Here is a 13,840-nt window from a genome sequence, read left to right on the forward strand (position 1 = left end):
TGAAGTAATCACTCAATAAAACCTAGTAAAATTATATAAAAATCAATTACTCAAAATAAACCTAATAAAATTATTTAAAAAGCAAAAAGAGCATGAAACAATAATAAAGTAAAATACACAAAAAATCCTAATTAAAGAAGAAAAGGACAACAAATAACTACTCTAAGAATATCCTTTCTCGGTGGTAAAAGCCTGTGTATATAGCCAGGTTTTCAAATCCTTCTTAAATTGCCTGACTATTTTAATGCAAACCAGCAAGGGGGGGGGGGCTCTTAAATGCATTAAATCTTGGGGGAAGCCTCTGCACTTGCAGCAGTTAGAAAGTGTGGAGAAATAAAAGTTTGGGCTAGGAAAGCTGAAAGGAGAGAGAATAGGAGAAGCACTATAGTTTATTAAAACACCTTGTTAAATCAAATATTTGGGTATTGAAATTCATAGAGATATGACACAGTGGTATTATTATAATATTGTCCCTCCTTATCCAGGATTTTAGGAAGAAGCTGAGTAGCTGGAGGCAGTTCCCACTCTCGCTGTCTGAACGGCTAGCTTTGGTTAAAATGGTATTAGTACCTAAACTGCTGTATATTTTACAAATGGTACCTTTCTTTATGCTTAAAAGAGATTATTCGATTGCGTCAACTTTTTGCTCAATTTCTTTGGAACTTTAAGTGTGCAGATCAAAGCTTTCTAGTTTGATGTTTTTCTAACATTCAGTTCTATAAAGTGGTGTGTTTACTAGGGATCTTAAGAGAATTGTTAGGATTTTCTAGCGCCAACTCATTGACTGCTAGAAGGGGAATTTACAAAACCATTTGCTTTAGCTTATTTTCTACATTCTCATAACGACCTATTACCCTCTCACCTTCTCTGCTCTGTGTTGATAGGTTCGGTATGGCATTGTTGGTGCTTTATTCGGCAACATTTAAATCTGCTGTGGTGTTTTTCATATTGAATTTGAAATCCTAAATTTTTGCTTGGAGTATCGAATTGGAAATTTGAGGTATTATGTGGGCAGGGGATTCATAACTTCATTTACGTGTGGGTACAATACATTCTTTTTCACATTGCTGTCAACATCTGCAATTTGGCCCTTCTGACTATCTTACCTACCTGCAAATTTGCAGTTATTTGCGTTCATATCAGTGTGAAAGGTTGGACTTACTAATAGCTCTTTTCAGAGGTTCTTGCATCTTAATGCTAAGAAACGTATATCTTTAACTTTGTATATTACAATTTTTTACATGATACCTCTAAATATCTTTTGTACGTCTCCCTAGCTACCACCTGGTCTTGCAATCTATCTTGTGTCCTCAGCGACAATGATATCTACAACTGTGACATCTTGGCCAATGTTAGAAGTGCATTTCAGAATTTTGCACAAGATCCTGTTTTGGCCATGGAAAGCCTTTATGGCTGGGATAATTCAATCAGATAAATGTCTTAAACGTTCAGTCTAAATCTTCTTTGGTACACTGTTTTATGGGAATGTGCAGAATTAATTTATTAATTTATTTTGGAACTGCTTACAAAGTTATTTCCTCGCTAGTAAGGTTTCAGTGTCTGTATGGTCAGCAGCGTTTTCTGTCACCAGCTCTGATAAATTGTTGTTGACTAAGGGCTGCTTAATTGCTCTTCATTTAATTCTGAGCAACTGGTTAACTGCGTCCATTCCACCCTTGTCCATGTGGATCTCTGCAATGCTAGATCTTTTTCTTTTAGATAGAACGTCAGTATGGACTGTTTCTTGGGAAAGTTTTATATTATCAAATTTTGGATCCCTTTTTTGAAATTGTTACCCTTGGATTTGAAAAGATCAAGAAATGATAATCTGATATTTTCTTTTGGGACTCTTCACCCTTCTCAATTTATTGAGTGCTGATCATTTGGTATACATGTATTGGGGGGAGGGGGAATGGGGTAGATTGGATTGGGGGTTTATGATCCATTGTACTTGAAGTGTTTTTCCTCTGTTATTTTTGTTTCAATTTAAGATGACTGTATTTCTAAAGATTGTGTTGAAAATCTTAATAAAAAGTATTACAAACAAACAAAAAAGCCACTCTGTTCTCCAATGACTTTGGCTGGCAGAGGGAAAATAATTAAAAGAATCTGGTTATACATTTTCTTCTCTCTCCATTTACAGGAGAAACTTAACCTTGCTCCCTAATCTCCCCTCTTCCCTCTGGTAACTGCACGGAACTGAAAGTGATTAATTCAGGTTCCTATTGGAAGTGTAGACACAGGTGTCATGTGATCTGATGAGAGAGTGAGGACGCGTTCCTCATCTGCTCTGGGGCCCACACCCTGAGTTGCTTATTTATCGTTTCTCTATAATGATTTTTTTAAATAACTGGGATGGACTTGGAAAGAAGAGTTCATTGCCGGCTGCTCAGACCATGGATGGGTACTAAATCGGTGCAAAAAGAGAGAGGAAAACCCACAGTGAGTGAAATGGTCTTTGTAATCCTCCATTGTTGATTTTGATGAATGACGGGTCCTGCAATGTGGAAGTGATGATAATAGCTGCGATGGATGCTAAACTTGAGAAAATACATTTGCAATTCGATGAAATACAATTTATGTTGGCTGGCAACTCAAAGAGAATACAAGAGGTAGAGAGCCATCTTACCAGGGTTGATGATTGAGTGCAAACCTTAGAGAGGGAGAGGGTGGTGGTGAAATCGGTGACTGTGAAAAATGAATTGAAGATTTAGGACCTAGAAAATAGGACAAGAAGAAGTAATCTTTGTTTCATTGGCCTCCCCAAGAGTATCAGAGAGCAAGACCTGTCAGATGTTTTAGAATTATGGTTACCTAGAATTCTGGGCCTTACAGAGGCACATGATGTCTTTCGCATCGAACGTGCTCAATGGTGGGAATGTGGGTCTCAGCGCAGACAAAGCACAGAACAGTTAATGGAACATTTCTGAACGACCATCACAATGAGGAGATCCTACAGATTTACCACCAAACCAGAAAGTTGGCGAATGAGGGTCAGTCCATGCTGCTTTTCCCGGAATACTCTGGCTTTGTCGGCTTAATGTGAGGCTTTTGCCCCAGTATGTACAAAACTGGTGGAATGCCAAATTTGATTCATACTTAAGTTTCCAGCCAAACTGAAAGTGATTTAACAAAATGCAACCCAGTTCTTTGAATCAATTGAAAAGGCACAAAAGTTTTTGAATACTATCTCGGGACTGCCCAAACTGCATGCAGAGATTTAGTGGCAGGCTAGGGTTGATGTGGTGCAGCTGAAGATGCAATTTAATTCCATACTGCTCCTTGCAAGTCCACAGAATGGGACTTTTTGAATGAACAAACGGGCCAAAGAAGCCTATTTGACTATACAATCGAATTCCAGACCTTAGCCTCAGACCTCGCCTGGTAGGAAGACTGCCTGCGAGCTATCTTCCTGGATGGACTTTCCCCGCAGCTGAAGGATGAACTGGCAGCTCGGGAGCTCCACTCCTCTCTTGAGGACCTTATCGAGCTAACTGGCCAAATTGATCATAGTCTCCAAGAGCATCACCAGGATAATCGGATGCCCAAGAAGCCCTCTCGGGTTCGCTGCTGTTCGCCACCCGCCATTAGCCCATCCTTCAATAGGGTCTCTATTGTGGCCAAGATAGAAGAACCCATACAGCTGGCCCGTGGGTGGCTGTCCCCGGAACAGCGCCTCCAGCGGAGACAAACAGGCCGTGTCTGTCCTGCGGAGCACCTGGCCATCACCTGCAGACCTGCCCAGTCCTTCCGGGAAACTTCCCGGCCTAAATTCAGTTGGGGTCCTGAACTTGGGTGCAACGTCTCTAGCCCCTCAGTTATCCATGCCTGTCACCTTGATATGAGATTCCCGATCCTTTCCAGTTCTTGCTCTGGTGGATTCCGGAGCAGGAGGCAATTTTATCCTCAAGGATCTAGTTCAACTTCTTGGTATAAATACCCGCCCTCTAGAGATTTCCTTGTGCATTGCTTCAATTTATAGAGAACCGTTAAGCGGCCAAATTTCCTTGACCACAGAGCCAGTTCAACTTCATACTGGCGCTCTTCATACTGAAGAAATCGAACTATTGGTACTAGAGAAATCGATTTACCCGGTAGTTTTAGGACTACTCTGGCTCCAACGTCACTTCCCACAATTCGATTGGGAGTCAATCCAACTGGTGAAATGGGGTTCCGCCTGCCATCAGACTTATCTACACAAAATGGTGCCAACCTGAGATCAAGGCCATGACGGAGTACATCCAAGAGAACCTTGCAAAAGAGTTCATTCGTCCCTCTTCAGCCGGTACAGGATTCTTCTTCGTTACAAAGAAAGATGGATCTTTAAGGCCATGTATCGATTACCACGGCTTAAATGCGATTACCCACAAAGACAAATATCCTTTGCACTTGATCTCTGAATTATTTGACCGACTACATGGAGCCTCTATATTCACCAATTTGGATCTACACGGAGAGCCTACAACTTGTGGCATATTCGCCCTGATGACATCTGGGAGACAGCTTTTACAAACAAACAGATTCCTTTGCTTTGAAATAATGGAGAATTACAAAAAAGAAATCTATTAAGGCTCTCCTGAAAAGACCATATCTTACTTTAACTATGCGGTCCAGATCTTCTTTTTTTTTTTTTTTTTTAATTGCGGGGACAACCCTTCTGGCATTTAAGAACTCCCTTAATTGCTCAGGATTATAAAATACATATGTGTTTCCAGAGTACTTTATTATGCACCTTGCAGGGTAGCTTAATAGGAAATTTGCATCCATTGCAACAGCTTCTGGGCGCATAACTAGGAAAGCTTTCCTGCGCAATTGTGTTGCCCTGGAAAGATCAGGAAATATACGGATTAATCCTCCTAAATAAGTAACATTCATAGCCTTGAAATAAAACTTCATAATTAGAGCTCTGTCATATTCAGAAAATAAGGAAACAAATAGGACAGTTCTTTCCATGACTTAAAGGCCAGAACTTTCCAAATAGACAAATTATCAAAATCTTCTATATCCCCTGCTAGGGATATCTGTATCTGGCTCTGTCTTTGTTGTAGGTAAAGGATCTTTTTAACTGCTGGTATCTGATCTTCTGGGATCTTTAATATTTCTTTCAAATACTTTTTAAAAGTTATTAATGGTATTTCACCAACTACCTTAGGGAAGTTCAGTAGTCTATGGGTACATGATCAATCAAATTGATTGACTGCTGTCAACCTTATCTCACCTGTCAATCAGTGTTCACTTCCAGTCCAAACCCCGCCCCCAAACTGACACCCCCCCATGATGTCACTGGTATGACATCACCAGAAGTCCACCCCCTCACCCCCCCAAAAAAAACACGCCCCCTAGAACATCATCAGAAAGGGCCCTGTCGCTTTTTTAATGACAACAGAATTAATGGACTCAGGCTGTTTTTAATTATCTCACCGGAGGTACAATACAAAATCCAAAATCCCCAAAAAATGCGACCCTAGAACATCAGCAGAAATGTTCCTGATGCTTTTTTAATGATGACAGAGCCGGAAGCATTCTTTTTAGCCAGAAGCATGCTTTTTTTATAGCCACCTCTGTTTTTAAAAGTTACAAGCTGTCACAAGTCTGATCGCCAGGTGGGCTGGAGAGGGAGCGTGCAGATTTGCCCTGCAGCAGCGGTGGGGCTTCAGGCTCGTGGAGTAGCAGGGGAGCTGAAACAATGTGACAACCCCGGCATAGCTTTCTCCCTGGCAGCCATCTTGGCAGAACACAAACAGTACAGGAACCCAAGAAAGGGGGAAAATAACAAATGGCACCTAGAAATTGAACTGCTTTGAGGAATATCGAGTAAGAAAAGGGAAGTGATTATCCCATTGTACAGGTCCTTGGTGAGGTCTCACCTGGAGTACTGTGTTCAGTTCTGGAGACCGTATCTCCGAAAAGACAGAGACAAGATGGAGGGGGCATGGGATAAATACTGTGGATCCATAAAGTCTAGAGGACGTGAATGAATGTGGAAAAAAGGTTTTGCATTCACAAAAAAGCAGGGAGTAGCTTGCTTGTTTCGGCGGTTACTACCCCAAACCAAATAAGCCTGATACGTCACTTTCAATACATATCCAGCATAGCTTTCTGCTTCAACGGCAAGGGAGAAAGTGTGATACGTCACTTTAAATGCATATCCAGCATAACTCTCTGCTTCAACAGGGGGAATGACGAAAAGTGGATCTATATACAGACAACAACCAACGAGGACTGAATTACATAGACTGGGTAAACAAATAAGCATGGGAGTAGCTTGCTTATTGCGGCGGTTACTACCCCTAACTAATTAAGCTAAATATTTCACTTACATGCAGCTCCAACACTGCTCTCTGCATTAATGGTGGGGGTGGAAGATAAATAGAACCAAAAGGTTACTAAGAGCCAAGAGTAACAGATAAGTATGAGAAAAAAAAGTGTGAAGCTTGCTGGGCAGACTAGATGGGCCGTTTGGTCTTCTTCTGCCGTCATTTCTATGTTTCTATATGTTTGAGGGAGGGCAGAACAGTTTCTTCACTGGGATCTTGAAATCTTATCCCTCCCAAAATAAGTGGATTACTGTTTCTGGAGCACTTTCATGGCAGCCCTCACCTCATGGTCTTCTACTGCCCTCCACAGTCATCTTGCGGTAGCAGGTTTCCAGCAACTAAATTTTCTGTAGCTACCTTTAAGAAGTGAAGCCTAGAGCACTTTCTAAATTGCTTACTTTTACAGGAAGTCTCAGAATCTAAGTAGGGATTGAGAGGAATGTGACATCCCCAACTAGCATGGACATCTAGCCCTACTTATCTCCCTCCCCCAGCAGCTTCTCTAAGCTTTTTGGTCTAGAATCTCATCCTGCTGCTCCCAGAAATACAGCATAGGAAGCAGAGAACTTTTAGTGGTTATGGCTAGCAAAAGAAAACCGGTGGACCTCACTTGCTATTCCTATGATGCCAAAGGATCCAGGTATGCGGCCCTGGGTAAAGAACTCGTAGGACCACATGTAGAGGCTCAATCAGACCCTGGCGTACTGGTGGAGACGATTAATGGTGCAGCGGTGAACTCCCTCACTAAACAGGACTTTGATAAATGGTTCGCGGAAATTAAATCTGATATCCGATCACTGAGAGAAGATGTAAATACGAAATTGGAGGACCTAGGGAACAGGGTCCAGACGCTCTAACATAAGGATCAGGGGCCTACCAGAGCAGCCTGAGTATTCAAATGCTATGGATGTATCCAGGAAAATATGTGCTGCTCTTCTATCCTCAGCCCCTGAAGCGGGGGAGAAACCGAGGCGCACAGAGGTGATTATAGAATGGGCTCATCGTGCATTGGGGGCAGCCCCCCGTAATGCCCCTAAGGATCTTATCTTCTGCCTTCATAGCTATTTAATTAAAGAAGATATTATGCGCAGTGCACGACAAGTGTCACCCTTTAGCTGGGAGGGCCATGAACTACAAATTTATAACAACCTAGCTCTGACAAAGGGAGGTGCAACCCCTGACTGCAGTCCTTCGGAACGAAGGCATACGATATTGATGGGTCTTTCCTTGGGGCCTTACCTTTACTCTGAAAGGAATTACATCTCTGGTGAAATCCATGGCAGAAGCCGTACCCCTTCTACAAGCGGCTGGCATCGAGATTGCCTCGCTGGATAAAGTGCAACAGAAAGTTTCTGCTCTTAGCCAGCCACAATGGCAACGCGTGGGTAAGGGCGGCTGGCGCCTTACCCGAAATTCGGAGAGTCAGCCCAGGACCACGCGGGGAACGCCATCCTGAGGAGAATATAGCCCGGATGGCAGGGGGCGGAGTTTTGACGCGCGTCACTTCAAATCGCTGGTAGAGAGCAAGACACTGATCGACACATCATGGGGGCTCAGGTCTGCCTCATCGAACCCAGATGAGGTACCCAGGAAAGCCTGGAATTCACCCCAGGATGCAATGCTGACGACTGTTCTATTTACTAGTGGTTGGATTTTTGTATTAACTACTTATTGGTACTTATTGTTGGCTAAATCTTCAAATGTTACAAGTTAATTTAAAAATGGGCTCTACAAAATCGCCACAACCCGTTTAAAGTGGCGGGATGAGTTAAGTTAGACTGCGGGGGAGAGAGGAGGGCTATCCTCCGTGGTTAGGGGCTCACCGTTCTGATGGATGATTGGATTCGAAGGGGAGGGGGGTGGGGAGCGGGAGGGAATGGGGTGACGGGCGGGAAGTGGAAACGGGTACAAGAGGTTGGGGGGGTGGGGTGGAGGGGAGGGGGGACAAGAGTGACTAAGCGATGCATACTATCTGTTGACACATCTAGGGGTCCTGAGGGACTCATAATAATGGGATGCCCTAGCGGTGGGAACAAGTCTCAGAGGAAACGTTTAGAGCTACGGTGTGACTTAGGATTTCTTATTTGGGCTATGCTGGGCTTGGGTGTTCACTATGTCTATGGGTGAGGTACACTGCATTACGTTTAATGTTAAAGGGTTAAACTCCCCATTTAAATGGCAGCTGTTTTAAGGAGCTAACGAGACTCTCTGCATCGGTAGTTTTCCTCCAAGAAACTCACCTCCGTTGCTGTCATGAACGCATCATGGACTCAAAGAGGTATCCCCTTCAATACTATGCTCCAGCCACAAATCAAAGGAGATATAATGGAGTGGGAATCCTCTTTGCCCACGGATTATTGGTACAAGTTTCTAAATCTTATGCAGACCCTCAAGGCCGTTTTCTCCTCCTTAAAGTCATAATTCATGATCGAGAACTGGTGTTTAGTGAATGTCTATTGCAGACCCACTCAGCAAAGGGAGATTTTAGAAGAAGTACTAAAACAAGCCAACCAATTTCCTGGGCAGCATATAATTGTGGCGGGAGATTTTAATATCGCCCTCTCCCCATCCCTAGATACTTCTGCACAGACCATTTCAGGGTCTCATGGAGTGCGTAAGGCCATGAAACATTTCATAAAGACCAGCAATGTGGTAGATATTTGGAGGCTGTATTTCCCCCACAGTCGACATTATTTCTTTTATTCACCTGCCCACAATTCATATTCCAGAATTCATTATTTTCTCATAACTAAGGATCTTGTGGGAGCTACATCCAGGGTAGATATCGAGCCTATCACCTGGTCCAACCATGCCCCAGTTTGTTGGATGGTGAACCTGACATCAGCAGATACTGGAAGGAAATTTTGGAGGCTCAATGATTCATTACTGCATGAGCCAAAATATTTTGACTGTATCGCTGAAGTGATTGAGATCTATCTTCTCCTTAATGGGGACAAAGCAGTCTCTCCTATTGCACAATGGGAGGGCCTGAAAGCGGTCCTACGAGGCCATTTTATTAGTATAGCCTCCTATCATAAAAAGCAGAAACAGGCCAAGAAAGCAATTCTATTACAAGAGCTAAGGGATTTAGAAGGACGACACAAGGGGAAACCGATGTCTTTTCCAGTTAGATTAGTAATTCAAAAGAGGGAAGAGATTGTAGCCCTAGATACAAAGGACATAGCCTTTTCCTAAGATATTTTCAAGCAGCGGCACTATGAATTTGGCGACAAGCATAGTAAACTTCTGGCCAGATGCTTACAGATAAAAAGAAATAGAGAAAAGATCTATCACATTAAGGCTAAACAGGGAAAGATGCTATTGCACCAACCAGAGATCAAGGCCAGGTTTCTGGAGTTCTATGAGGAGTTATATTAACCGGAGGTGACACTGTCTGAGGAAGAGATTGCGACTTTTTTGGAGCTTATCCCTCTACCAGAGCTGTCAATAGAGGGCGAATGTCAATTAGATAAGCCGATATCCCTATTTGAGATAAATTAGGCTATCAAGGATTTAAAACCCGGGAAGTCACCAGATTTAGATGGGTTCACGCCTCTTTTCTATAAAAAATTTAGAGACTTAATACGGGGCCCATTAGTAGCCATGTTTAATAAATTGAGGGAAGGGGCGACACTCCTCTCACATGGGAATATGGCAGGGATTACGCTTATTCCCAAGCCAGGAAAGGACCCTAATAGTTGCACCTCATACTGACCGGCAAAATTGAGCGTTCGGTTTTCAAGCCGCGGGCTGATTTTAAATTATTTTTATTTTTTATTTTAATTATTTTTAACTTTTGGGACCTTCGACTTAAAATCGCCATGATATTAAGTTGGAGGGTTTCAAGAAAAGCAGTTTTTACTGCTTTTCTGTGCACTTTCCTGGTGCTGGCAGAAATTAACGCCTACCTTTGGGTAGGCGCTCATTTCTGAAAGTAAAATGTGCGGCTTGGCTGTATATTTTACTTACTGAATCGTGTAGGAATAACTAATAGGGCCATCAACGTGCATTTGCATGTTGCGGGCGCTATTAGTTTTGGGGGGGGTTGGATGCGTGTTTTCAACGCGCTATTACCCCTTATTGAATAAAGGGTAAAGCTAGCATGTCGAAAATGCGCGTCCAAACGCGGATTAACAGTGCACTCCACTGGAGCGAACTGTACTGTATCGGCCTGTATGTGGGGGAAGTTTTGCCAAAGAACAAACCTACCTGTTACAAGTATTGTGAGAGATCCTGACGATCTGTATAAGTATTTGTTTTCACCCGAATATGAGGTTTCATCATGCAATTTTATTGATGATGAAACAGCCTGTGTGACATGGAAGCATTCAAAAGACCGCAGCGTGTTGTAAGGTAATACAAATATCTTCATTGCCTGTTTCACAGCTGCTTATGCTCATTTAGAACTGTACAACCTGCTTGACAGTTTGCAAGAACGTTGTCTGTACCACGATACAGACTCTGTGATATTTGTGAATCATGAGGGTGCCAGTGACCCCCCTTTGGGAGATTATTTAGGTCAGAATATCACAGAGTTTGTATCGGCTGGACCCAAAACATACGGCTACAAACTGTCCAGCGGAAAGACCTGTATGAAAGTGAAAGGGTTTACGCTAAATGTAGAAAATTGTAAAAAGATCAATTTCACTAATTTGAAAGATCTCGTCTTTGACTATAAAACTGAGGTTGTGGACAAGAGTCCTAAAAAGATACAAGTACAATAATCTGGGATCAAAAGAAACAAAAAGACCTGGTCAATAGAGACCAGCCTACTTAAGAAAACACAAAGGCCTAGATTTATCAAAATGCGGTAAGTACCGCATGCGATAGCAAAAGGGGCGTGGTTTATGCTAATGTAGTATTTATCGCATTTTGCGATACTTACCTGTGCGAAGAGCTAAGTTAGTGCACATTGCGATACTATTTCATATTCTGTGATAAGTGCCAAACCTGATGTATTTCCTGCATGCAACCACTGGGGGACCCGTTTTTCAATGCTGAGAGAGAGAGAGAGACTGGCCATGATAGCATGTCCCATACATAGGTATTTGTATCCCTAGGATAGGCCCACCTAGTAACTCGAGGTGGGGATTAGGTAAGAGTGTAGGGGGTTAGGGGCCGCTTTCACATTGTACATGAGACGTACGAACAGAACAGTGGTCTCTTGTGAAGATTAGCTGGCCTTCGGAGTGAGGAAACTCACTCCAAGATGAGATTTGGGCAAGGGTTAAGGCCTATCGCATGCGAAAACGCCCAAAGGGTTGTATACGATAAAAGAGGGATTTAACATTCTGCCCTATGGATATTGAATTTGTGGATGTGTGCTGGAGGCACCTCTTTTCATGTATTTTAGCTGGACCGTCAAATAGCGGCAAAAGCTTCTTTGTTAAAAACCTACTAGATCGGCAGTTACTTCTGTGAACGGAGACTTTACCTGGGGCCAGAGCTACAGCTGCTTCGTTTCCCGGTCCCCCTGACGTCATTGGGAGGGGCCGGCGCCCATATAATCGGCGATACTGTGGTGAGCAAACTGCAGTTACTTCTGTGAACGGAGACTTTACCTGGGGCCAGAGCTACAGCTGCTTCGTTTCCCGGTCCCCCTGACGTCATTGGGAGGGGGCCGGCGCCCATATAATCGGCGATACTGTGGTGAGCAAACTGCAGTTACTTCTGTGAACGGAGACTTTACCTGGGGCCAGAGCTACAGCTGCTTCGTTTCCCGGTCCCCCTGACGTCATTGGGAGGGGCCGGCGCCCATATAATCGGCAATACTAGGCGCGCCTTAGTCGCCGGCGCGCCACCAAAGCCGCGCGCACCCCTTAGGCGCGCGCGGCTTTGTCCGGCTTGTCCGGAGTAGGACGGAGTAGCGGTGGAAGAGTCTCAGTGACAAAGTGGCTGCCAAGTGAGAACACAAGATAGCAGAGACTTTCGAGTAAGTTGGTCAATAGATACTTAGTTTTCTACGATTATTTAATGCCTCATACCAAGAGGAAGGGCAGGGTGAGAGGAGAACCCCCGACCCCGATTACTCCAGGCCCACCTCAGCTAAATATTGGATCCTTCTTTACTCGAGTTGGTATAATGTCTCCAGGTGGGCTTCCAGATATGGGTGCTAGTGTTGAGCAAGCACTTTTCCCATTGGATTTGAATACATCTTTAAGCCCCGGAGAGCCCGAGACTCCGTTGCCACCGAATCCTGCCCAATCTCCAGTTTTGAACGACAGGAATCAACCTAAGTTGTTGGAAGATGCCGTTTCTATCGGAGAAAATTTGGAGAAAGAAGGGGCAAGACCAAAAATTAGAGGGAATTCTAATGGAAAAAATGAATTCCCCCTAACATCTACACCTACGGGGCACAAGGAGAGTACAGAGGCCTCTGATAGGAGGAATAAACCCTGCTCTCCAGGAACAGTGAGTTTTTCGGATAACTCAAAAGTGTCTCATACACAGCCTGTTACTCTTGAAAATGTTTGGACTACCTTAACTGATTTAAAATTGGTGATTTTGTCTTTGAATAATACTGTGCTAGATATACAGAATAGGATATTGAAAGTGGAACCTGAAATATCTAAACATGGAGAAAAAATTGTAAGACTTGAAAATCAAGTTGAACAAATTGAAAAGATTCAAACAGGTCTGATTCAGGGAGAACTTGTGAATAGCAGGAAAATTGAAATGATAGAAAATACATTAAGATATAACAACTTAAGAATTCTTAATTTCCCCAATGTTAAACTTATATCACCTTTTGAACAGTATAAAAAATTTATGCTAGAGAATTTATTAATAGATATAAGTGAATTACCAGCCATAGAGAAAATTTTCTTTATATCAAAGGGGAAAAAAAAGAATGAGGCTTCACAGCAGAATGTAAATTTACAAAATGAGATAAACAATCTTACTGCTTTTCTAGAACAATCTATGTCTGACCAGGTAGATTTTAGGGGAACATTGTGTGTGAAATTTTCAACAAGCTTAGATCGAGATAAGATACTTAAGCTGTCTTTAAAAAATAGAGAAAAATTGTTCCTAGGTCAGAAGGTTTGGACCTTCCCTGACATAACTAAGGATACCCAAATCCGTAGAAGGAGTTTCCTTCAGATGAATCAGGAATTAAAAGATATAGGTGCATAAAGTACAGTGTATTATCCAAGTAAATGTGTTGTAAAATATCAACAAGAGAGGTATGTGTTTTTAGACCCAGTTGAGTTAAGAAAATTTCTTGATGCTAGATTACCTGCTCAGGTTCCTAATCTCGGCACTGTAGTAGAAATACCATAAGTTTCCTAAAAGTTATTACTTGTAATTGCTCAAGAGAATGCTATCTTGGTTCTTTAATTTCTTTATAACAGGGAATGTTCTTATTTAAGGAGAAAATAGGTTTAATTAACCAAAATACTTTAAATTGTTTGCTTTTAAGATTTATTAGCTTAAACTTAAATTCTCAAGTGGTAATTTTCCTCTGTTTTGCCTCTACCTATGTTTAAATGGCAAGCTGTAATTGCTGTCTGTATGTAAAAAAT

Source organism: Rhinatrema bivittatum, chromosome 2, assembly GCF_901001135.1.
Source record: "Rhinatrema bivittatum chromosome 2, aRhiBiv1.1, whole genome shotgun sequence".
In the NCBI taxonomy this organism is placed as follows: Eukaryota; Metazoa; Chordata; class Amphibia; order Gymnophiona; family Rhinatrematidae; genus Rhinatrema; species Rhinatrema bivittatum.